At 44.2% G+C, this 25,521-nt stretch overlaps 1 pseudogene; it reads right to left on the bottom strand.

The window, feature by feature from the left end:
• Positions 1 to 25,139, bottom strand: part of LOC144824207 (uncharacterized) — a 53,461-nt pseudogene extending 28,322 nt beyond the window's left edge.
• Between the last annotated feature and the right edge of the window lie 382 nt (positions 25,140 to 25,521).

Genomic DNA, 25,521 nt, shown 5'->3' with positions numbered 1-25,521 from the left:
CAACATTTCATATGTATCAACACATTTTACCATAGACATAGAATGGGCAAAATCCTTTGATACATCTGGCCCCTGGCACATTGCTTTTGCGATTTACTATTAATAGTGTATGAAACGAGAAGTGATACTATTTGCAGTTTTACCTCACAAAACGTACAACCTATCATATATCAACGGGAAAGCCTTCTCACTTTTTTAACGTTTACTCGTTTGCTTTATAAATCTGTTTGATGTGGTGGCTCGGCCACGGTGTTGTAGGAGATGAGACAAGTCACCCCAGGGATACAGTCACAATGTCATGAATCCCAGTATGTTTCAAGTGGTTTTATGTTACATCTTTGAAATGCATCCCTTGTGGCTAGCCCTCTGATGCTGCAGACAGCCAGTGACGCTTCCTAAAAGAAAAAAAATTATATATATATATATATATATATATATATATATATATATATATATATATATAATCAGCAAAAAGCTTACCTGCAAGAGTGAGTTTGCAGTGTATGTGTTGGAGTGCCCGTGCGGGTTAAGATACGTGGGCAGCTCTAAGCTGCAAGTCCACAAACGGGTTCTCCAACACCTGAGGGCTATTAACATCAATGACCCTGCCTACCCAGTGGCTAGGCACTTCAAGGAGTACCATAATAGCAACAGTACCCTGTTGAGGTATTATGCCATCGATTCAATTGAGCCCATGAGAAGGGGAGGCGACAGGAATGCTGCATTAAGAAAATTGGAAACAAGGTATATAGTGATGTTAGATAGCAAGGCCCCTAAAGGCCTTAATGCCTCAGAAGATTTTTACACCTGTCTCTGAGGCAGCCGGCTGTTTCACAAGTTGTGCCAAACTGTAGTAATAGCTGGCACACAATAGTTCATAGTTGCATACACAATGACACTTACCTACTGCGATACCAACGGGTTGTTGTGTATGTGAGTTGCATTAGTTGTTTGGTGCATTCACAAACTCCTGCTTTTGCTTATTCTGAACACGCCACCAGATGTGAACGTCTGTCAGACTGGGACCAGTCTGTCCAATTTTTTATCCACTAGACACATAAGGAAGTGATGTTCACATACACCAAGATATCGAGCACCTTTTGTATAATTTTGTATAATTTTTTATGTACATATATTTTTTTGCGATGTCCAGGAATATTTCTCACCACAAAGGATAAACAGGTGTGAATCTTACGTGCTCTGTATTATACACGTATTTTTTGAAATAATGTAGTGTTTGGTTTTCAGGTGTTGATGTGTCAGCCCTTGTACATATAAAGTTGGACTATGGGGCATATGTAGATACATGTTAAAGCATCGTAAAAGGATGTTCGTGTATATTGTATATCCAGTAGTGTTTTACTTTTGTACATTTGTATATATGTTCAAATGGGGATATGACAAATAATGAGTTTACAGCATATGTTGGTCCAGGAATCAATTCAAACTATATGCGGACCTGTATGGTGGGTGTTATTTAAAACTCAGTGATGTCATTTGAGATGTCATCAGTGATGTCACTGACCATGTCATGAATGATCTAATATGTGACATCATCAGCAGTGGATTGCGGGTGCGCGATATATACTTAGTACAACTAACTATATAGGAGCAATTTCAATGGTTTTGTATGAGTAAAATGTCCAGCTAACTATAACACCACTAAAACTTATAGTTTTTTGAGTGAATTTCAAAGGTTTTGTAAAAGCTAATTCCTAACTATATAACTCCTGAAACCTATGGTTTTTTCAGTGAATTTCAAAGGTTTTTTTAAATGCTAATTCCTAACTATATAAGGCCTGAAACCTATGGTTTTTTCAGTGAATTTCAAAGGTTTTTTTAAATGCTAATTCCTAACTATATATGGTCTGAAACCTATGGTTTTTTCAGTGAATTTCAAAGGTTTTTTAAATGCTAATTCCTAACTATATAAGGCCTGAAACCTATGGTTTTTTCAGTGAATTTTAAATGTTTTTTAAATGCTAATTCTATTAGCGGATAACGTTTAAATATATTAATATCCTAGTGGGACCACCTGAGCAGCCCTAGGGGGTCAGGGTGTTTCTTACCTGCCCCCTTTTTGTGTTCTACACGTTTGTTTTTCTGCTTTCCTGTGCCTAATTCCTAACTATATAAGGCCTGAAACCTATGTTTTGTTCAGTGAATTTGCAATGTTTTTTAAATGCTAATTCCTAACTATATAAGGCCTGAAACCTATGGTTTTTTCATTGAATTTGCAAGGTTTTTTAAATGCTAATTCCTAACTATATAAGGCCTGAAACCTATGGTTTTTTCAGTGAATTTCAAAGGTTTTTTAAATGCTAATTCCTAACTATATAAGGCCTGAAACCTATGGTTTTTTCAGTGAATTTCAAATGTTTTTTAAATGCTAATTCTATTAGCGGATAACGTTTAAATATATTAATATCCTAGTGGGACCACCTGAGCAGCCCTAGGGGGTCAGGGTGTTTCTTACCTGCCCCCTTTTTGTGTTCTACACGTTTGTTTTTCTGCTTTCCTGTGCCTAATTCCTAACTATATAAGGCCTGAAACCTATGTTTTGTTCAGTGAATTTGCAATGTTTTTTAAATGCTAATTCCTAACTATATAAGGCCTGAAACCTATGGTTTTTTCATTGAATTTGCAAGGTTTTTTAAATGCTAATTCCTAACTATATAAGGCCTGAAACCTAGGGTTTTTTCAGTGAATTTCAAAGGCTTTTTAAATGCTAATTCCTAACTATATAAGGCCTGAAACCTATGTTTTTTTCAGTGAATTTCAAAGTTTTTTTTAATGCTAATTCCTAACTATATAAGACCTGAAAGCCCACCAGGAATCTCCAGTATGCACCAGGGGACTGCATTGCAGAGAGGTGTAATCAAGCCACGGCCCTTTTTACACCTCTCTGCAATGCAGCCCCCGTGCATGTTTGAAGAGGGGGAACTCATTCCCCCTGCATACTGGGGGCCCCTGGGGGCCAACTAGCCCACCTGGAACCTCCAGTATGCGCCAGGGGGCTGCATTGCAGAGGTGTAATGAGGCTATGCCCCTTGTTACACCTCTCTGCAACGCAGCCGCCTGGCGCGTTTGCAGAGGGGGAACTAATTCCCCTTGCATGATGGGGGTTCCTGGGGGCCAACTAGCCCACCAGGAGCCTCCAGTATGCGCCAGATGGCTGCATTGCATAGAGGTGTAATGAGGCCACACCCTTTTTTACACCTCTCTGCAATGCAGCCCCCGTGCATGTTTGAAGAGGGGGAACTAATTCCCCTTGCATACTGGGTGTCCCTGGCAGCCATCTTGTGCCTTGTTCGAACCAAGGCACAAGAAAGCAGTGAAACAAAGGTGTGAAACTCGCAAAGGGGTCAGAGTAGAAACACCCTGACCCCCTAGGCCTGCTCAGGGGGTCCCACAAGGACCCCCAAGGCAAAAAAAATAATATATATTTTTTTTTCAAAGTAGCGGGGTACAAAAAAACTATAAAAAAAATATAAAACAACAATAAGAATAAAAAAACAGTTCTTTTCAGAACTACCTCCAATTTATATAAAAATGCTACATTTTTAAAAAACGTTGTCTTTCTTTTTTTCTCCAGGGTACGCGTACCGGTACGTGTACCGATACGTGTACCGGGGCGCGCACCCCCTCAAAAAATACAAATAAAATAATGAGTGTGTGTGTGAGTGGTGTGTGTGTGGGGGGGGTGGGTGTGGGGTGTGTGTGTGGGGGGTATGTGTGTGGGGTGTGTGTGTGTGTAGGATGTGTGGGTGTGTGTGTGGGGTGTGTGTGTGGGTGTGTGTGTGGGGGGGGTGTGGGGGTGAGGAATGTGTGTGTGGGTGTGGGTGTGTGTGTGTGTGAGGTGTGTGTGTGGGGTGTGTGTGTGTGTGTGTGGGGGGGGTGTGTGTCAGAGGTGTGTGTGTGTGTGGGGGGTGAGGTGTGTGTGGGGGATGTGTGGGGTGCGTCTGTGAGTTGTGTGTGTGTGTGTGGGGGGAGTGAGGTGTGTGTGGGTGGGGGGGGTGTGGGGTGTAGGTGGGGGTGTGGGGGTGTATGGTGTGTGTGTGGGTGTGTGGGGTGTTTGGGTGTGGGTGGAGGTGTGGGTGTATGAGGTATGGTGGGGGTGTGTGGGGGGGGGGGGGTGGGTGTGGGGTGTGTGTGTGTCAGGGTATGTGTGTGGGGCACCCCCTCAAAAAAATAAAAAATAAAATGAGTGTGTGTGTGTGTGTGTGTGGTGTGTGTGTGGGGGGGGGTATGTGTGTGGGGTGTGTGTGTGTATGATGTGTGGGTGTGTGTGGGGTGTGTGTGTGTGGGTGTGTGTGTGGGGTGTGTGTGAGAGGAGTGTGTGTGTGTGTGTGTGTGTGAGGTGTGTGTGGTGTGTGTGTGTGTGTGTGAGGTGTGTGTCAGAGGTGTGTGTGTGTGGGGAAGGGGTGAGGTGTATGTGGGGGATATGTGGGGTGTGTCTGTGAGGTGTGTGTGTGTGTGGGGGGGTGAGGTGTGTGTGGGTGGGAGTGTGGGGGGTGTGTGGGTGTAGGTGGGTGTGTGGGTGTGTAAGGTGTGGGTGTGGGTGTGTGGGGTGTTTGGGTGTGGGTGGAGGTGTGGGTGTATGAGGTATGTGTGGGGGGTGTATGTGGGGGGGTGGGTGTGGGGTGTGTGTGTGGGGGGGTATGTGTGTGGGGCACCCCCTCAAAAAAGAAAAAAATAATAATAAGTGTGTGTGTGTGTGTGGTGTGTGTGTGGGGGGGATGGGTGTGTGTGTGGGGGGTATGTGTGAGGGGTGTGTGTGTGTAGGATGTGTGGGTGTGTGTGTGGGGAGTGTGTGGGTGTGTGTGTAGGGGTGTGTGTGTGTGTGAGGAGTGTGTGTGTGTGTGTGGGTGTGTGTGTGAGAGAGGTGTGTGTGTGGTGTGTGTGTGTGGGGGGGTGTGTGTCAGAGGTGTGTGTGGGGGGGGAGGGGTGAGGTGTGTGTGGGGGATGTGTGGGGTGTGTCTGTGAGGTGTGTGTGGGGGGGAGTGAGGTGTGTGTGGGTAGGGGTGTGTGGGGTGTGTGGGTGTAGGTGGGGGTGTGGGTGTGTGAGGTATGTGTGGGGGGTGTGTGTGGGAGGGGTGGGTGTGTGTATGTGGGGGTATGTGTGTGGGGTGTGTGTGTATATGAGTAAAATGTTCAGCTAACTATAACTGGTGTCAAACCTATGGTTTTCTCAGTGTATTTAATAGGTTTTTTAAATGCTAATTCCTAACTATAACTGGTGTGAAACCTATGGTTTTTTCATAGAATTTCATAGGTTTTTTAAATGCTAATTCCTAACTATAACTGGTGTGAAACCTATGTTTTTTTCTGTGAATTTCAAAGGTTTTTTAAATGCTAATTCCTAACTATATAAGGCCTGAAACCTTTGTTTTTTTCAGTGAACTCGCAAGGTTTTTTAAATGCTAATTCTATTAGCGGATAACATTTATATATGTTAATATCCATTTCTACAAGGCCCCCAAATCTTTTTTTCTTTCTTGTAAAAAAATGAGGTACGCGCACCGTGCGCGTACCGGTACGCGTACCGGTACGCGTACCGTAAGCGCACCCCGCGATTTTCCGAAATTTTTTATTTATTTTTTGGGCCTTGGGGGTCCTTGTGGGACCCCCTGACCAGGCCTAGGGGGTCAGGATGCTTCTACCCTGCCCCCTTTTTGAGTTCTACACGTTTGTTTTTCTGCTTTCCTGTGCCTCAGTCTACCGAGGCACAAGATGGCTGCCAACAGTTTCTGTTTTGGAGTGTTGACAGACATTGGCAGCCAATCAGAATGCAGCTCGCGCACTAGAGGTACGCGTACGGTACGCGTACGTGCGCGTACCGTAAGCGTACGGGTAAGCTCACGGGTAAGCTGCCATAGATATATAATTTTTTTTTAACCTAAATTACTCAAAATCCACTGGAGCACATATCTTGAGACATAGCAAAGGCACATCGGGCTACCAGTCCCTACAATTTTGCCATGTTTGGTGAAAATCCATTCAGCCGTTCGAGCTAAAAGTGCAACCGACCGCCCTATGGAAATTAACATGGGGAAAACACGTTTTAGGACCCCCCCTTTTATCTCGGCCCCCGCTTGACGAATCCCCCCCAAACTTTCAGGGACGGACTGGAGCGTCGCGAGGCAAAGTTGCTGAAAAATTCAGGCAGATTCCTCAACCGGCGCCAAAGTTATTCCCAATAGAATGTTGCGATTTCCCTATGGAAATCAATCCTAACTATATATACCTACTGGCGACCGCCAGTAGGTAATATATATATATATATATATATTTACATTGTCATCTTTGCCATCAATATTTGGTCCCCATTTTGAAAAGTATAAATAACGAGTTTGATATTAGTCCTTTGTGCCGAAATAGCAGGAAAATGTCAACAGTTTTGATCATGCATTGTGATTGAACTGCAAAATGAATAAAAAACATCAGCGACTTTAAGAAGGGACCCCCCTCACTCCCAATCTACCAGCTTTGTTAAGACTAACTACACCTCAAAAGAGATAGAAAGCAATTTGAGCCAAAAGCTGGTCAAATTATGTAATCATAAAACACATAGGCCCTGATTCTGAGGAGTACGTTCTATTTATCGACTCGATAAACACCAACACCTTAATGTTCCGAATTTATCAGGTGCAATAACTGGCACCTACTATGAGTTGTTTTTTTTTTTAATAACATGCAGATTTTGATTCGAAATTATCAAATCCTTGTCTTCATGTAAATACGGTACTCTTTTTCTCCGTTAAATTCTGGCAACTTTGCCATGCTGAAATGGTAATGATGATGTGGTATTTAATGCAGCCTGTACGTTCTGGGAATCTTTTCAGGTTCCAACAGGGGAAATCCTGACAAAACTCACAATTACGACCATAATCTCTCTCTCTAGTGGCCAAGATCTCAGGGCTATTTGAAAGTGTCACACCTCACACCTGTTATTTGGCAGCTATGCAGACTTGCATGTGTGGGAAATGTGTGAGGGCGCATGAGGGTTATCTGTGCATCTAAGTCCTTGTTTGAGGGTTGTCTGTATATATGGGTGCCTAAATGTGTCGTTTTCCAGCATAGATGCTTGCCTACAGACATTGGGAAGACGCTCTTTTGCTGACCTGTCCCTGTGAGTGTGAATCAGGTTTGCTTCCTGTACTGAGATCAGGGAGAGTGGGGGCAGCAACGCAGGAGCACCTAAACCGACGCTGGCAGCTTCACTCCTGAATGTTTTTTGCAAACAGTTCAACAAGCATCCCAGAGAGAAGTCTAGCTGGGAAAGAGAATGGCATGCAGGCTGTAGTGTTCTGAGGAGGTCTCACTGGAAGAGAAAGAGACGAGCCAGAACAACCGCACATAGAAGCTCTTGAAAGCAGTGCTGGCTGGCATGTACGGAAGGGTGCATGCGCAAAATAAAATCAAAATAAATATGAATAAAACTTACCAAACGGGACATCCTCTGGTCTTCTTCTTTCCACAGGAACTGGATGCAGCAACTCCCTTGACCAATCCTGGCACTGTTCTCATGATGCATGAGAGAACTGCCCTGTTTGGAGGGAGCGGCCTCACTTGATGCTCCACAGCGCTCTGGAGGCCTGCACTTGCTCTAACCCAGAGATGTTTAAAGTGTGCATGTGTGGCTGGCCATTGCAAGACGGCCGGCAAAACATACTTGCACACTTTAAACAGTGCATAGACAGCCCACCCTGCTCCCTGCTGCTGTCAATCAGCAGCAGTCACGCCCCTGTCCTGACACTCTATCTGGGATGGGGGATGAAAAATAAAATGGTAATAAATTACTGTTTTATTTTTCAACTCTGAGGTGTTGGGGGGATTTTAAGTGGGCGACGCTCTGCAGCTCCAATAGAGGAGGCGCGCCTGCTTGAAAGGCTATAGCTGGGAGATAGGCAATACCTATGTGTCCTTTAGACAAATTTCCATTTTAATGAATACCCATGATGACAAAACACAAGACCCTGTTTAATATATTCAAGAAGTGCCACTGTTGTTCTAAAACACAGACTGTGGCTTGTAGATAGGAGACCAGCCTGCCAAGCCCGAACATGAAGAGTTGAGCTGAGGTCGGATATAGATATGGAAGATGAAGAATGACTAAGGATGAACCTAGCAGGGCCGGACTGGGAACCCAAAGCAGCCCTGGCAATTTTGTTGGCCGGCCCCCACCCAGAAGGCAGGGGGCAAGCGTGAATTACTGCTGCTTAACACCATCCCCCAGCACTAATGCTTTTGCTACTGAGGGCCAATGTTGCAGCAAACTGTCCCGTAACAAAACTGCCTCCCACTGCTATGAAACCGTCCCCCACTGCTTCAAAAATAGCCCACACCCTTCCAGCCTCTAGGGAAAATGCCTGATGCCCGCTACGGCCAGTTCGGCCTTGGAAACTGGACAGTCAACTGTCAATCCTCACTGTGGGCTCAATTCACAAACGGCCTCTGCACTCTTTGCAGATTCCCCTCAGTAGTGACGGGGACCTGCACTCATGGCGGGACCAACACAATGAGAAACTGCAATACAGAGGTCCTGCTAAGAGTGCGGAGACCCTGTCACGCATGCAGGAACACCGCTATAAGTGCGGAGGCCCTTTGTAAATCGGGTCCATTGTGTGGTACACAGGAAAAAGTGAAATTAAATTGTGAATCAACACAGCTAATCAGACCATTTGTATGCTGAGTCAATTCCATGACAACAACCTGGAGATTATTTTTTTTTCCTGGACTTTTATATAGTGCAAACCTGACCCTAAGGTACCAGGTATCAGAGCGCTTTACATGAACACCAGTTGCTTTCCAAAAGGACTCATTTTGTTAGGCACGGGGAGATTACGCGATTTTCCCAGAATCACAGGATGTTGAGCGTCATTGTCGAGATTCGAACCTGGTTCCTCAGATTTGAAGTCGACTGCCCTAGCCGTTAAACCACATCCTCTTCCCTACACTGGAAAGGAGATCAAGGATCCTCTGTTTTTTAAAACAGCAAAGTTGATCAGATGCAAATACAGACAAGCAATCATGGTACCTAAAGTCATTCAAAACCAGTCCTCCCTCAGGAAGAAAACTAACTGACACTGCATCCTGTTTGTTAAAGAATAAGTTATCAGGTTCTGGGTACCATGAAGCTGATCAAATGGTGTAAAACAACCCCCTATTTTATTCCTTCAGAACAACTTCCAAAAGTAAGAAACCCCCATTTGGAACAAGACTAACTACACCCCTCAAAGACTAGACAGATTACCAGAAATTCGATAAAATGACAATCCCACACAACCCCTCAGAAAGAACAAGCATTGGCAAAACCAATGGATCTTGCCTATGCAAGAGCTACAGGCTTTGCCAATGCGTTTTAGCCATGTTCTACCCCAGGGTCGCTGCTGTTCAGCATGGCTGAAGGTCAGTGGCATAGAATAGAGATGTTGTGTGAGTAGAATTTTGTAGTGTAGCATAGAGTGGAGTAGAGTAGCGTAGAGTGGTGTAGAGTGTTGCTGAGTGGCGTGGCGTAGAGTGTCGTCCTGTGGGCTGGAATGGAGGGTTGTGGAGTGTTGTGGAGAAGAGTGGAGTGTCATAGAGTGTTGTGAGGTAGAGTGGTGTATGGTAGAGTGGTGTAGAGTGGAGTGGTGTAGAATGAAGTGATGCAGAGTGGAGGGGTGTGGAGTGGAGGGGTGTTGAGTGGAGGGGCATAGATTGGGGGGTTAGAGTGGAGGGGCAAAGAATGTCACAGTGTGGTGTACAGTAGAGTAGTGGAGTGGCATAGAGTGGAGTAGAGTGGTGTAGAGTGACGTAGCATAGAATGAAGTAGGATGGAGTACAGTAGAATGTTGTAGAGTAGTGTGTCAGATTGGAGAGTAATGGAGTGGCGTAGAGTAGAGCACCGTAGATGAAGAAGAGCAGGGTTGAGTGAGGTGAAGAGTCATAGAGTGGCATAGAGTGGAGAGGCATGGAGTGTTGTAGAGTGGCACAGAGTGTCATGGAGGGGTAAGGAGCGGCATAGAGTGGAGTAGGCTTTCATAGTGTGGAGTGGTGTAGAGTGGAGTAAGCATGGTGTAGTAGTACACTGCCATTACAGCCAACACATTTTCAATTAAATTACCATTACATTTCCACAGACACAGTTTCAGTGCTAAAACTATACAGTGCACAAATGGTAATGCGTGTGGATTGCATTATCTAGTGTATTGATTTATTTACATTGTATTAGAAATATTTGTTTCCAGCACAACTCAGAATTACAAACAAATGTGCTTCATTTGTGCTCTCTAATTTGGATATATCCAGAAATATTTGCACAGTTCATTTGCAGACATTTATATTTTGTTGTGTGCTCGAGAAAGACTTTCCTTTCACACTCCCAGATTGTTAGATAAAGTGAAAATCCTCTCATTTTGAAGTCAGGGAAAGAAAAGTAAACACCAAGCACCTTGGAAGATAGACCCTGACATTTGACCTCTGTATTTGAATGCTCAGTAAATGTGACAGGATAAGAACGAAATTTAAACGCCTATTTACAGAAAGTGAGCACTTGAGGAGGAATACAGTAAACAGGGTATACTCCACACTAGGGCAAAGACCTGCTGGACAGCCTAGAACAAAGAAAGCCCGCAAATGGAAATCAAACAAATGTGAGTTAAAAACACAAAGCCATGGGTGAGCAATGGGTGGAATGCATTCAGAACGTCCCCAGGAAGCCTTTAGCTGTGGTATATGGTAGGTTGCCACCTAAAAAAATGTATTCTGAACCTCCCTTTCATTTCCGCCTACTTATTTCCATCACACAAACTGGAAACCTATTCTATGTATTCCAGCTCATCCTATGCTCACTGTGTGATATTTGGTTTTCACTGGACAAAAGTGTGAAAAGGAGTAATCAAATTGTGTAACACATGATGTTACTATGTGGATTGGCAGGTCTGAAATTAAATGTGGTATTTATAAAGCGCTAACTGCCCCTCCGAAAGGAGCATCCTGGCGCTATATTGGAGGTGAGAAGGGTCTCACGTGAACTTAGATGAGAGAGAGAGACAGAATTCATCTGTGGCTCCGTAAATCCAAGTTTTCAATGCTTTCCTATATTGAGTTTCAGTTTTTAACTCTCTCAGATGCATTGGCAATAGTTTCCAAGCTTTGGTACCCAGGACGGCCAATGTTTTCCCTCCCTTTGTTTTGTACTTGAATCTGGGAGGTTTGAGGGGGTTGGCTGATGAGGACATGAGGGTTCTGGTTGTAATGTAGGGGGTGAACACTTTTTCGAGGTACTTTGGTCCTTGTTTAAGAGGGGCTCTAAAGGTGATTAACAGAATTTTAAAGATTATTCTTTTATGCAGAGGGAGCCAATGAGGGAATTTTAAGGCTGCGGATGCTGATGCTGAAGCCCATTGTGGTAGTTTTAGGACCAGTCGGGCCGCTGCGTGTTGGACCATTTGGAGTCGTTTTAATGTTTGTTTATTGGCCACTGCCAAGAAGCTGTTGCAGTAATCCAGGCGTGAGAGGATCAAGGTGACTGCTACTGTTTTCCTTGCAATGAGTGGAATAAGACCCAAAAATAATTTCAAGGATTTTATGATGCTGAAGCAGGTCCCTGCTACAGTCATTGCGTGCGGCTGGAAGGTGAGCCCAGAATCAAACTGTACTCCTAATTTTCTGGCTACCTTTACCGTATTGGGTGGAGGTGTTGTACCTTCAGGCTATCACTCCCCAGGCACAAACGAGATCTCTTTCCCTATCGGTAGGATCTCGGTTTTATCAGTATTGCACCTGACGTGGTTGTCCTTCATCCACTGGATGACCTCGGTTAGGCATTTTTTTGAAGTTAACTTCAGCGTACGTGGAATTGTTGTCTAACAATAGGAACATTTGGGTGTCATCTGCATAGGATGTAACTTCGATCCCAAATGATTCAATCAGGGAGATGAGTGGGGTCATGTAAGTTTTAAACAACATCGGGCTTAACGATGAACCTTGTGGCACTCCTGTTGTGATACTGCGTTCGACCGAGAGGAAAATTCCAAGGGACACAGCATGTCTGCGATTAGAAAGAAAGGATTTTAGCCAATCCAGTGCGGTATTAGAAATACCGATGGCTTGAGCCTTGCCAGGAGGATACTATATGAAATAGTATCAAATGCGGGCGACAGGTCTAGTAGAATCCGCAACTGGCTATAATTTTTAGAGAGTCCGTGATATCTAGGAGGGCCGACTCTGTAGAGTGCTTTGGTCAGAAACCTGATTGCTGACGGTGGAGGATGTTGGCGCCCTCGACAAATTTGTTTAGTTCTTTGTGAACAAATTTTTCTGTAATTTTGCCCAGTAAAGGAAGTAGTGATATTGGACGGTGGTTGGAAAGGACGGAAGGATCGATATTTTGCTTCTTTTTCAGCAGTTTAACTATTGCTAGCTTCCATTCGTCTGACACTATGCTTGAACCTAATGAGGAATTGACAATTTGATTTATTATGGGGTTGACAGTGTCTAAGAACTGATGGAGAATTGTGGGCAGACAGGCATCTAAAGGAGAACCTGAATTACATGGTACCATTGCATCACGAGTTTGCTCCAGCGACACTGGTTCAAATGATCGGATGGAATGACTGGTAGTAGCAGGGTCGTGCTCCAGGGCAGTGTTGTGGTTAGGGATAGAGTCTGTTATAAAATCCTTTTGTATATTTTGGATTTTTTCTTCAAAGTAGGTTGAAATTAGATCACATAAGCTCTGGGAAGGAGGTAGTTCTTTCTGTAATGCTTTGGGGATGGTAAAGGACCTTACAACCAAAAACATAACTTTTTTTTGTCTAGTTTTGCCTCCTGTATTTTGTTAGAGCAATACTTTTTTTGTCTAGTTTAATCTGAGTGTGGTAGAGCTTCCTACTTATTTTGAATGCTTTATTATCTTCTGAGTTATAACATCTTCTCCACTTACGCTCTTGTTGCTTGCATTGGCAATGTATTAGTGCAAGAGTGGGTGTAAATAAGGAGGCTTTGTGGGTTTTTTGTTTCACATTTTTATTGGGCTTCTCTGGTGGGCTGAGTTCGTTGCTAATAGCAGTTAACCAGGAGTGGAAAAGACGGGAGTCTGTTGCGGTAGTACCTGTTAAGGCAGGGACCAGGGCCTGGACCGTAGTATCCAATTTAGGATTACAGGCGAGTGGTGTTCATTTACGACTGGAGTAGAGGGCAGTAGATGCCTGTCAGGACAATTCATCAATGGAATCTTGAGTGCAAGGGGAACAAAGTTGTGATCAGACCATATCTGTTGGATAGGGGAATCTGTAGAGAGCAAGGTAAGGTTAGAACAGACCCTGTCCAAAGTGTGGCCAGCTCAGTGTGTAGGGGCGTCGACCACCTGGTCTAGAGTAAGTATTTCTGTTATTTGAAGGAAGCTGTCCACACCTGGCTCTTCCCTGTCTTCCAAGTGCAGTTTAAAGTCGCCTAATAAGATGAAGTTGGAATATCTCAGTAGGAAATGGCTTAGAGTGTCTCCCAGTGAGTCAGTGAAAGTGGTGCTGTGACCCGGTGGGCAGTAAATCAAGGCGCCTGAAAAGGACATGGAGGCATTTATTGAGATGCAGAAGCCAAGGCTTTCTGCTCCCTTAAGTTTGTCCAGCTCAAAGTTAGTGCAATGTAGCATATCATGAAGGATAAGGGCTAGGTCCCCTCCTCTAGTATCTCCTCTATCTTTACTATAGATCGTGTATAGGGGTGGCAGTGATATCTGTGATATCAGGGAAAGTCTCTCAGTGAGTGAAGAGCACCGGACAGCAGCCAGGGCCGGTTCTAGGATTTGCGGGGCCCTGGGCCAATAGGGAACCCTTGCAAGGGAACCCTTGCAAGGAGACCATTCAGAGAGACTGCGGGACGCCCATTGTCCAGCATTTTAGTGCCTCCACAGTTTTCACTTTGAGCCCACAAGCAATTCTCACACCATCAGCCCGATAGGTGTGAGAATTGCTTGTGGGCTAAAGGTTAAAACTGTGGGCCGCTAAAATGCTGGACAATGGGTGCCCCACAGTGTCTGAATGGTCTCCTTGCAATTGGTACAAGAGGAAGTGTCTCCTTCCCTTAGGCCTCCAGACACATTCCCTGAGAGGCCTGGGGAGAGGACCCTCTCCCATGGACCCTAATTGCAAGGAGACACCTTTCTTTAAGTTGGATGCAGGGTAACAAGAGGACGCGCCACTGGTGCGGGGCTCTGTGCTGGTGGGCTGAGTGCGAGGCCCTGGGCTGCTGCCCAAGCTGCTCATGCCTAGCGCCGGCCCTGACCGCAGCTGCAGGTAAATGAGAATGATCATGCAAAATGCAAACTTCGTTATAATTGACGAAAAAGCTGTGCTAACACCTCACAACTATTTAAGTATCCAGTGGTAAAACCAAAAGCAGGCTACAAATGAAACCAGGACCCATTCTTGCCCCTTTCATTTTGTCTACTTCGAAATGACCAGTAAAGTCATCCATTGCAGCACCGGATTCCTGTGATAACTTTGCACAACGAGTTTTGTAAAACATACAATTTATTTTTTCTCCCTCAGAAATGTTGCCAAGTAACACTCAGGGAAAAGCATCATTCAGAGTTCTGGATGCATTATTAGGTATTAATTACTACACTCTCATAGATTCAAGTCAAAGGAAAAGAGATAAAAATATCAATGTTTTAAAGATCTCTAGGGTTACTTTTCTACTAGTTATTCAATCACTTTCATAACAAGAAGAAGAGGGGATCAGATGGTAACATTCTGTTTCCGGGCAGAAGTTAAAAGAAATATTTAAACTGAATGGCTTTCAACGGTTTTGATGTTACAGCTTTGTGTTATGGTCAACTATGGCCAGGGCCACGGAAATTATGATATTTTCCGACTGCTGCTTTTTCTGCATAATTAAGGTTTTGCCACATTATCTTTCATTTTCTCCATAATTTGAATATTTCAACCAAATACAATGTTTCTAGCCAAAATTGATCAAAATGAACTAAAAACGCTGCCACATGTGTTGTTGCTTGGTGGCAAATCCTTTACCATGCAGTAACAAGTCACTTTTCCTTTACTGCTACATTCAGATTTTAAATTGATTCTAAGGAGGTGCAGCCTCTGCTTTGACAGTGTTAAAATTGGTAACATTACAAAATGGTGATGTAATACTGCCACGAAATGTGTCGCATTTTGCTGCATAAATAGTTTTTTCTTGCTGCATAATGTTGTTAACCCTGCCACATATTGTTTCCTCTCCAACCACATAATTTCAGTGGCCCTGACTATGGCCCTGATTGTGAATGTGCTGGTTTGTGCAGAGATTGGAATTCAGAGTACTTCTGATAATTTCCACTACCCTGCTATTTCCCTCAAGTGAGTTTCAGCAGATCAAGCTTGTGAATTTTACTGGGTGAAAAACATGGAGACCATGGTCATGCATGTGCAATTTGTTGTGGGAAAATTCCAATATCTGTATGTAATTCCTTATTTTGAAGAGGAAAACCTGAAAGAAGTGTTTTTGCTGTAGCCTTGCCTAAAGAAGTCTATGGAAAATGCAGGGGGATTCTTCGTTTTGGGACTCCCCCTTTTCTCTCAGACCCCGCTTGACAGACCCATCCTGAAATTTCCATGCACAAACTTGTCAAAAAGTAGCACCTTTTTGGAAAGTTCCTTAGAGATTCGTCAAACATTGCTGAGTTATTAGCAACATAAACAACGATTTTCCAATGCAACAGCTGACAACCATAATTAATCAGTGGCAACAGCCAATGGGCAATATTAAAACCTTAAAGTGTCACATAAATTAGGCAAACAATGAAGCAGGAAATTCTGGGTTGCTCCCAGTTTTGGATGAAAAGCAGCTCCTCTATAATGCATCCTGCACCCCGAGCGACACTCTGAATCTGCTCATCTCAAATGTCTGCTTTTCTAGCAAAGTTTTTTAGCATAGGATTGGCACAGTGCCATCCTCGCCGAGCTAGAAAGAGACAATGCCTTTGTTTGCCATTTCTATGGCAAAGTGTTTAACACTTTTTAGGCAGCGCTGCAGCAAGATCTGCTGAAAGGATTTCACCAAATTTGGTATGAAGTTAGACATAGGTCCAGAAAGAGTGCTTCATGTGATTTGGTGTAAATCCAGTAAATAGTTTTTGAGATGTTAAGTAGCCAAAAATATGTGTTCATCTGGACAGTTGGATGAGTCCCTCGAAACCAAATTTAAAGAATAGAGCCTTCTGATTGCCCCAGGGGACTTTTTACCCTTGGGCCACCCTGCTCCCACCCACAGAAACAAGGGTCCAGAGGGAGTAAGGCTCTGATTGGCTGCCAGCAACATGAAGAAAAATGTTGCTGATGGCAATTACAGGACTCATGGAGTTAGCCCCATGTCCTGCAATTTAAAAATAAATATATCCCCTTATAAATATATAAGGGGACACGCTAAGGATACCCTGCCCCCTTAGCCCCCTTAGCCCCCTTAGCCCTTGTAGGGGAGTCCCGGAGGGACAAACCTGGCCCCAAAATAGAAAATAAATCTGGTGATTTTATTGCGGGATAAAGGCAAAACTTAAAGAAAATGGCGGAATGTCATGTTGACCCCATGATGGGTGACCCCATCCCCTGGGGCCAACCTTTTAAAAAGGTGAGGCATGGGCCTGTTGCATCCCCGGAGCCAAAGACTTTTTTTTTTAGAGGAGGGTGCATGTGGCCCCTTCCCTGAGCCCAAATAGGCCCAGTGACCCCATCCTCCAGGGCCAAGCATTACGTAGCTGTGGAGGGGAGCATGCAGCCCCATCCCCTGTGGCAGGCTCTTTAACTATGTCTTGAGGAGCCCATCCTCGGTACACAGAAGTTGTCTCTGCCCTCAGGACCGCGGGAAGGGAAAGAAGTGTGCTCCCCCAGCAAGAGCTTTGAAAATGTACACTTCTGTTTACCTGCCCTTGCTGTTCTGGGCAGGGAAACTGTGATTGCTTCTGTCTGTCAGGAGCAAGCAGAAGTAGCTGCTCCCACCCAGTGGGAGCAATGCTGGCTCCCGTGCGGGTGCTGGCTGGGGTTTGGGGGTCGCCCCACAGCCCCCATTGTTATGAATGGCCTCAGGGGATGTGGTCCCGGAGTCCATTTGGAATGGAGGAGGGGGGCTATGTAACCCCACCCCTAATTGTAAAGTATTTGGCCATTCGGGATGGGGTCCTGGGGTCTTTTAAGGCTGAAGGAGGGGGCTATTTGGTCCTTTTGGGCTCGTGTCGGGGGTCCCCGTGCAAATAGTGGCTTGAGGAAAGGCCCCAGCAGATGGGGATCCCTGTGGCCAATAGTGACTTGGGCAAGAGCGTCACACACCCATACCCTTTATTTAAAAAAAAAAAAGAACCCCTGGGATGCGGTAGCCAGTAGGTAGTTAAAGATAGGACCTAGTTTCCATAGGAAAAGCATTTTTTAACTTGCCTATAACTTTGGTGTCGTTTGACCAATCTTCATGAAATTTTCCCCAAAAATGTTTCAAAGTGGGTTCTGTGAGTCGGGGAAAGTTTGGGGGTGATCCTCGCAGTAGGGACCAAGAAATTGGGGCTGTGAAAAAAGGGTGCACTTGTAATGTTAATTCTCATAGGAACGCATTATCAAACCTACAGCCGGAACCGCTGATATGCAGATTGTGCTTTTTGTTATTTGGTGCAAATTCATCTAGTAGTTTTTGAGATACTTAAACCGAAAATTATAGATATATCTCTGACCATGGATATTTCACAATGGTTTCGCAATTAATCATGGATGCGTACTCCAACTGGAATGCTCTGATTGGCTGGACGCAACCTGAACAGAAAGTTGCGGCCACCATTTTATCATCCGGGAAAGGTTCCCGGGACTAAAATGTGTGTGAAAGCTAACATAAGGGGTCAGGGCGGAGATGCTCTGATCCCATGTTTGAGAAATGGGTGCGTTTGCCAAGGCTTGTTGGGTCCAATCCGGATACCGACACCGCAGTCAACTCGATCCTTCGTGGGACAGCTCGAATCCAGCTCCTGGTCATTGTTGACGCCTCCTGGTCCTCGTGGCTGAAGAGAAAAGCTTCACCTTTTTACCTGAAATCACCCGACATCGGCTGGCATCTTCCTATCGCCATCCTGATCACTGGCTAGTGACCCAGACTCTGTCTCCTCTGCTTTCAGGTTCTTCACATCTCCGATACACCCTTGGATCCACCCGGACACTTTTCCTCTGGTCGCCTGCAGTACTTCATCGCAGCTCTCCATTGGAATCGACAACGAAACCCGACACCAAAAGACACCGATGCACCCGGCTTCCCTGAGTGAGGTAACTTGAGTACTCCGGTGCTCCCATGGGTCTTGACTCTCAAAGTGTCCTAGTCTAAAAGTGTTCCATCGTAGTTCACCTAGAAGTGCCCTTAATTGTAAATTTGTAACTTGTTTGTTCTCCATAGAAAGTGAATGGTAACCCGCGGCTATGTTTAGACACTGCACGCGTCTCCCATGGGCCTCCTACATCCTAACCTTTGGTGGTTCTAGGCAGCCCTAACGATTCCACAGGCCCTAGGCCTGCTTTCTAACTCTCACATGGTTCTTATACCACTATTTGAGTATATGGTTTGTGAGGCCTCTAGGGCATAACGTATACTGTGCAACTTATCGTATGCTATTAAGTTCCTTGTATTGTACTTTTACCTCTGACCTCATAAAGAGTCCAGAGGGGTTGTGTTTAGAATAAATACATATATATTTGATATATACCTTGTGTGGTGTGCTTTCCTTTGATCATTCAAAAGATTATAATTCGTAAAACAACTTGCTTAACTCGTCTCCAAATCTTTGCCTGAAGGCTGCTCTCCACAACTACCACTAGGATAGCTTTCTATAAGGTTGACTTTATAACCTACCATCAATAAGGGTCATTTGGACTGGTGCAAGGTGCCCACCAGAATAGTGGACATCATATACCAGGTCAAATTCTTACATTCGGTACTACTGGGCAACATGGGACGACAATTTTATTTATTTTTCGCAGATCCTGAACTACCCTATATTTTCCACTTGGTTTGTTTATGCCAATTATAGGTGAATTACAAGGACTGCTCATTATTTCTTATAATATGCCTTGTTCAACTAAACATTCAATTTCTGTTGCTACACCTGCTTTTATTTCTGGACTCATTTTGTACTGTAGAGTATTTGGGTAAACTGCACTTTCCTTTACTGTCACTTTGATAGGATCGACATTGCCATTAATCCAACATCCTTTCCAGAAAAATCCCACACCTCAGGATTTACTTAGGTTTGGAGCTCTTCTGGTAAATCTTTTAGGGTCATCTTTTTAACTTCTGTTTCCTGTTTAGCTAACATCATTTTGTATATTCCATCTTCATGAGGAGTCTGAATTTCAACAACATTTGGTGTGCAAAAGATTGTGCAATTTATTTTGCACAGTAAATCCCTGCCTAACAGATTCACAGGGCTCGAGTCACAGACTATGACCTCATCTGCTTATTAGAAAAGCCCACTACTTGGATCGCTTCACCCGAGAGGGGTAGGTTTGGGATGTCTTCTGTTCTCACAGTAGAAGAGGTGGCACCAGTGTCCAACAAAAAAAGTAACATCATTTCCCTCAACTTTTCCCTCAATATAAGGACCTGACTGATCAACCGGTAGGGATGCGCCTAGTACGCATTCCCCTTCCCCTCATCTCAGGCACCGTCAAAATGCATCCTCAAAAAATGTGTCCTGCAAAAGAAATTGTGGCGTTACCGTATTTTTCTTACCACTTCCCTCCCGAAATCCGGTGTCAACACTGTACTTGGCCTGGCTCACAAAATCTGGCATTTGGGCAGGTGGTAACTGACTTTGTATTATCTGTTGCTGTTGCCTCATTGACACCTCATTCTGCGTCTGCAGATTTAAATTTTGATTTTGGACATTATTATTCTGTATTAATTTACACTTGTTTTTCCAATGCCCCAATTTTCCGCACTGGTGATAGGGTAACTTTTTCTTTGCCTCTTCTTTGCTCATTCTGCTTCTAGGCTTGCCCCCATTACCTTCACCATGACCTTCCCTTTTTGTTTGCTGACTTAACTGGAGTTCCTGCTGTTCTGCCAATTTTACTTGAGCTCACATTACTTTTTCTTCTAATTTCTTTAGCCTATTATTGATTTCATCCCCACAGTATTTTGCATACTTCAGAATCTCATCAATAGGCTTTGCCTGCCAACATAATTCATGCTCTTTAATCATTTGAGATATTTCTGGCTTTAGTACAGACACAAACCGATATATAAACTGTGTCATGTCCTTATTATCAATATTTTCCTACCCATTATACTGCTTGAACACCTGTAAAAGACGCTCATAGTATGCATGTACTGATTCATCCTTGTTTTGGGTTGTTCTGTCTTTTTTAGTCCAATCTGTCTCTTTTGGAGGTACTTTTCCTTTCAAATAGGTTATTACCTGATTATATTTTTTCATTACTTCATCTGACAGGGCTCCTGTTTTTGGATCTCTAGGATATTCATCATTTGGCCAATCTACTGTAATTGTACATTCTGCCCATAAATCTACAGAGACAACTATAAATCGAACAATCCATCTAAATCTTTTAGCAGTACTTTTGAAACTTTCACAAACCTTTTGACTTGCCTGTACCATTCTACGGGTTTTTCTCTGAGTTTTGGGAAGTCATTAGTAAATGATAGAATATCGGACACAACCTTTCAACCTTTTCTGTTTCTTTTATTAGATACTCAAATGCAGTTCGCTTTGCCTGTGCTTTTTCCCTTTTTCTTTGTCCATTTAGCTTTCTATCTGTCTAAGTCTCCCCATTTCTGTCATAATGAAACAATTATTTTATCTGTAATTTACGTCCTGACACATTCATGTTTTCCAAATCTTTGTCAGAAAATTCAGCTTTGTAAGGATTCTGTAATACTTTTGATTTACCTATGTCAATTCCCATTTCTGAGGCCAAATTCACTAATTTTTCATGGAATATTTTTGTATTTCGGGTAATGCTTCTGCATATGAACAATAACTCTTCTTCATTAAAAGAATTAAATCTTCCTAATCCTACATTTCCAGCTACCATTTTCTCCAATTCTACCCTTAATTTAAAAATGTCTAATACCTTTGACTGTGATTTTGGCTTTTCTATATCACGTGTCCATCTATTTCTTCAGGGGTTACTATGGTAGCACTTCTCGTTCCTGTGGAGGTTTCAATCTGTACTTCCTTTGAGCATCCAGGTGTAACTTTCCTGATCGAGTCACCCACTGTTTCTCTTATAGGTAAATCCATCAAGGATTTACTGACTCGCATTCACTTGCCTGGTCATCAATTATTATATTTTCTTTCCTTGGCTGTACTATGGGTGTAGTCAGAAAGGGAGTTTTAGGATTGGGTTGCTTTTCTCCATATAAGGGAACAACAGGACCAATAGTTACCGGTATCATTAGGGCTTCAGGACTTGTATTTAGTTGAGTTATTTTCTGAATGAATTCACTTCTCTGTCTATTTATTGCTTCTCTTTCCTTTTCTTGTAGTATCTTTTCCATTGTTGTTTTATGTACAATCTGCAAAACCAAAGGTGGTTTTAGGAACGGAGCACTAGGGTTAACTCTATTTGTTTCTTCCTGATAAGGCGGTGGATTTTTCATAAATAATCATCTTCTGAATCACCACTACTAGTCATTAAAAGTTTTGTTTTCTCTGTACTTTTATTTCCGGCTGGTTCTTCAGTGGTAAATATAGGATATAACCATTCCACTAACATAGACTGTCTCCATTGTTTCATCTGCTTATCTCTTGTCTCTTTGGGAAATCTAGGGTAAAATGTACCACATTTTCTGTCACAGCGAGGTCTATCTCGTTCAAAAGCCTCAGTCTCCCACTCTTCTAAAGCTTCATACTGTGTTAATCTTGGTCTAGGGTCTAATTCATTCATACAAGTTCGTAAATTGTGCAATATTCTACCATTAAATGTACCATACTCTGGAAATGCCAATATACCATCATCTTTTGTGTACTCTATCCAATTTTCTAGCCATACACAAGTGTGGTAGCCTCTTTCTACCATCATATATGATGCAGGTGTTTTCGGTGGTGGAATAATAATACCTTCCAGGGGCGGCTGGTGTTCATGGGCTAAATGGACATCTCCCTGCCACCCTGGGGGTTTAAACAAATGTGAGGTGGAACACCGAGCAGCCAGCAATAAATTGTGCTGGCTGCTCGGTAAACAAACATGGGCAAATCCATTCATATTTAGGGGTGGGGGAGGATGGCCGTTGGCTCCTCTGCTGCGCCTGCGACCTTGAGCCAGAAAGCAGGGCTGTGATGGCACACAGTTGGGAAAGGCCTGGTCTCACTGCCAGAATAGCTTTGGATTCTGGGTGTTTAATCGTAAAGCCCAGGGAGGTGTCAGAAGCTCTATATTCATTCCAATGGCTGGGGGGAGGGCAGTCCGGCTTCGGGGAAAGTAGGGGGGTGGCAGTGGCCTCTCCCTCTTCCTCAAGAGGACCCAGCAACAGTTGTTTATTATTAGGTGATTGGTTGGTGAGGTGTGCTGGGGGCTGGGTCAATCCAGCATTTTCCAGTTTGGCTCGTGCTCATTGCCATGCTGTCTTCTGCAGTCATCAGGAGCCCGCCCTGAGCAAGAGAACACTGGTTGCATAATCAAGCTTGTAGGATTGGATATGCGGGTTACAGTTACTGGTAGCTTGTCTTTGTACTATATATGACCAGTCCTGTTATGTATATGACTTTTTTCAGTGTGTTCAGTGAGTTTACCAGGACGTGAAAGTGTGCGTGACTAATTGAGAAGAAACACCGGCCTTTCACAGGCAGACTGCCTGTGAAAGGCCGGCGTTCCTTCTAAATTAGTCATGCTGCACGCTTTCATTAAGGCAGACACCTGGTTATTAATGACTCTCGTCCCTGCGTGGCCTGCGCCGATATACATTCAGCTGGACTGCCACTGACTGACTCTGAAATTATCCTAAAGCTAAAGGGCTGCTGTGCTTGGGTGAGGCTGATTACTCCCCCCTCAAATTCATTATAAAGTGCAGTATCCTGCTGGGACCGCACTTAGTACACTTCGCTAACATCTAGGCACTGTCTGTTACACTGTGGGGGCTGTCGTGGGGTTAGTGCTGGGGTGGGATTCAATGTTTGCAGCAAGGGGATAGCTGGAAAATTAAAATACACGCGCTATGAACCGGTAACGTAACATGATCGGGCCCGTGCAAAATATGAAGAAGGGTCACACAGTCTTTGGTATTTCACAGATTTTAATTGGCATTAGGCTTATTGGTGGCCTCCCACACGGTTCGGAGCAACACTGCGCTGCAGGTGCTTGAGTTAGGTCCCTGTTATAAACCTTGGCTATCATGGCACCAAATGGGCAAGCTCAAGCCTCCCTACAAGAGTCCGATACACCAGCATTTTCTTCTTTCCCTTTCATCGTACTTAATTCAGTCCACCACCCCCTCCACCCATTCATTCACTTTCCATTGAGTTATTCAATTCTCCTGTTTTTCATCTTCCTTTTAGCACTGTTCCTCCCACTCTTTCTTGCACCTCTACTCCGTCCCACTTTCCTTCTCCACGTTTCCTTCTTCTAGTACTTTCACCATTAAATCCTCCCATTCCTCTGTATCTTTCTCTCCCTACCCATTTTCCCTTCTCCTACATACATCTCCTTTCTTACTTCCCTCGCTCCCTTCTACTATTTGCCCCCCCAGCCATATCTTTCTTCACCTCCCCCCATTGTCAACATTACATTTCTCTTTAATTTTCTTCTTCCCCGTACTAGGCTTATCTGATAGTCCTCGACCCATGCCCTTCAGGTGTGCCATGCTGGTTCCTCAAAGTTTTATCAGTGAGCTTTTATAGGGAAGTGTCGAGAGACCGTTAACTTACTGACATTCATTTTACAGGCCAACAGGTTTGGTGTGCGAGTAAAGGCCATTTCTTTTCTAGCTTATACTATCGAAATAGTGGAAAGATTTGGGCCTCCCTTGTACATTTGTGAGCAGTGTTTACAGCACAGGTACCGGTTTGGCGGGACTAAGTCGGCATTTCATCCCACATAGGTCAATACATCCATACCACTGGGATATGTGGAAAAGTGGGTCTGCTATCTTGCCATTCACTCCACCATTTTATGCTTCACTCTACCATATTGTGCTTTAACCTTCATGACTGACTTTCTCTCTGTATCACGAACACTCTGGAGCTCCATCTTTTGACCTGTAGCATTCCTGCACGGACACTCTGTTCATGCTTTGGCCTGCCACTAACGGACCAGCCCATGCTAAACCAGTCGGACATGGAGTTTCCCAGATGTTTATCGTCCTCACCCTGCACACTACGCCCTGCAGGCGTCCTTCAACAGGCCTAATCAGACTTGTCTTTGCTTGCTGTGTAATCATACCTCTCACCTTTGCCCTGCTGTAGTCCAAACGACAAATATTTATGGGCTCAATAGTAAAAAACATGCCTTTTTGCCTACACCCTACAGGGTCCTCACCTTTTCCTGTGCTTATCAGATTAACCTTTATTTATTTATTTATTATTTATTATTTGAGCTTTTAAAGCGCGACAGCTACCCGAAAGGGTTTCCCAGCGCTAAGATAATGCAGCTAGTAGAAGATAGAAGAGGCCATTAAGTTATTGATCAAAAAGCCAGGTCTTGACAGCTTTACGGAAAGCGAGTGTAACAGTCCTCTGACCGAATATCCAGAGGGAGGGAGTTCCATAACTTGGGCCCCTGATAGGTAAAGGAGCGACCGCCCATTCTGGAGAGTTTGACCTTAGGCACAGAAAAGAGAATTTGGGAAGAGGAGCGAAGGGAACGGGTAGGAGAGTAGCACTTCACCAAGGTCTGCAAGTACCTAGGTGCCACCTTATTCCTAATCTTATGCATGTAGCTAAGCGCCTTAAACTTCACTCGGTTTTCCACCTTCAGCCAGTGAAGGTCACGAAGGCGACTAGATATGTGATCAATTTTGCGGCAGCCACTGAGAAGGCGTGCCGCAGCATTTTGCAGAAGTTGCAGGCGTCGAGTGACTGCCTTGGCCACCCCTAGGTAGAGTATGTTGCCATAATCCAACCGGGAGGTGACCAAGGCATTAACTACAGATCTCTGGGCGTCACTGGGCAGCATCCACAAGATCTTTCTGAGCCAGTGTATGATGGTAATACATGTTGATGACACCTTATTAGCCTGACCCTGCATTGTCAGACCCCTGTCGATGATGACGCCCAGGTTACGCACCTGCTCCGCAGGAGAAGAAAGCGGGATTAACTCTGCAGGCCAGTGTCTGGGGGACCAGAGATCTGGTTTGTGTCCGAGGATGAGGACCTCCGTCTTCCCCCCATTCAGTTTGAGAAGATTGTGGTTCATCCACTTGGCGATTTCCCCAAGTCCAAACTGACGGAGAGAGGTGGAGGCCTTGTCAGATTTGGTAAGGGAAAATCGTGAATCGTCGGCATACGTGAACAAAGTAAGTCCGACGCTGTCTGCTATGTGGGCCAGAGGGTTAACA

The sequence above is a fragment of the Lissotriton helveticus genome, chromosome 3_1, assembly GCF_964261635.1.
Source record: "Lissotriton helveticus chromosome 3_1, aLisHel1.1, whole genome shotgun sequence".
Taxonomy (NCBI): Eukaryota; Metazoa; Chordata; class Amphibia; order Caudata; family Salamandridae; genus Lissotriton; species Lissotriton helveticus.
Note: the sequence above shows the minus strand (reverse complement) of the source record. Positions and strands in the feature narration are given on the sequence as shown.